Here is a 1166-nt window from a genome sequence, read left to right on the forward strand (position 1 = left end):
AATATTTTCTCAGTTTGTCATGATGTTATCTACTGGTCCAGTTGTGAGGATTTTTTTTAACACTCAGGCATATAAAATAATTTACATCACCAAAGGGCACCTTCTGCAAGTCTGCCTCCTGGCCACCATCTCTCAGTCCCACTTTTCCCAAGAATCTAGAGTTCTCAGCTGCTCTCTCTTTCCATGTCCCCATCTCTGCCTCCATTTCTGGTGTCGCTGCTTCTATGGATAGGGTCCCGCATTCTGCTTGTGCTCTTCTAACTTGATGGTCTTAGGGTTCTTTGTTTCTGGACTGTAAAATTAACTACTCCCCCATTTTTGTTACAAAGCTCTACCTTTACAATTGTGACAGTCGCAATTAGTTATAATAATTATTACTCACTACTGAATCATAAGAATCTTATCCCCATCTCTTTTACCAGACCTATCTAGACAAGATGAAACCTATTCACTGGGGACTCTTTCTTTCCACACACACTCTTAAACTAAACTCCTTTTTGAAACCTGGTAAACCAGTCACTTCATGCCTCCATCGCCCCTTCGTTTTAGGTAGACAATATCTAAGTTGCTTGTGCCTATCTACCCTGTGTACAGGGGGGTAGTATTGATACTTGATGTGAAGACTCTTTCCCTTTCTATTGGTATTTAGAGTTACTATCTCCATTTTCATCAAATTGTAGCAATTTACCCTCATTTCCTTTATCAAAATTTTTTGTTTTGCTCTAGTCAAAGCTAGGTCAAATGGGTGCTATCTGCAAATCTGGGTGTTCTTATGTGTCTCTCCTCACTTCATATCAACTGGATGCTTCACTCTCAGCTCTAGCCCTCTGTGGCTATGTCCTTGTCCACAGGCTCAGGTGTCCCAGGTCTCACTGCACTTTGGACCAACCAGCCCTTCCTCTTCTCTCTTTCATCTCCAGGTCAACAGGAGTCTATGGAACATAGCTGAACTCAACCCATTTCTTCATTGCTGCCTTTCACCCTCTTCCACTCACCAACAGACCAATGTGGTCATCAGCAAGCTTATATACTTGCTCATGTGTTTCCTTTGAGTTTCAGTCTTAGAGGGGGGGATTGTCCTGAAGGAATTTGATTGTGAAGCCTGTAGTCTTAAACTTCATCAGTAAGAATTTTAAGTCCTCTTCACTTCGAGCAAGGAAGTTTGT

Source organism: Chrysochloris asiatica, unplaced genomic scaffold, assembly GCF_000296735.1.
Source record: "Chrysochloris asiatica unplaced genomic scaffold, ChrAsi1.0 scaffold00317, whole genome shotgun sequence".
Lineage (NCBI taxonomy): Eukaryota > Metazoa > Chordata > Mammalia > Afrosoricida > Chrysochloridae > Chrysochloris > Chrysochloris asiatica.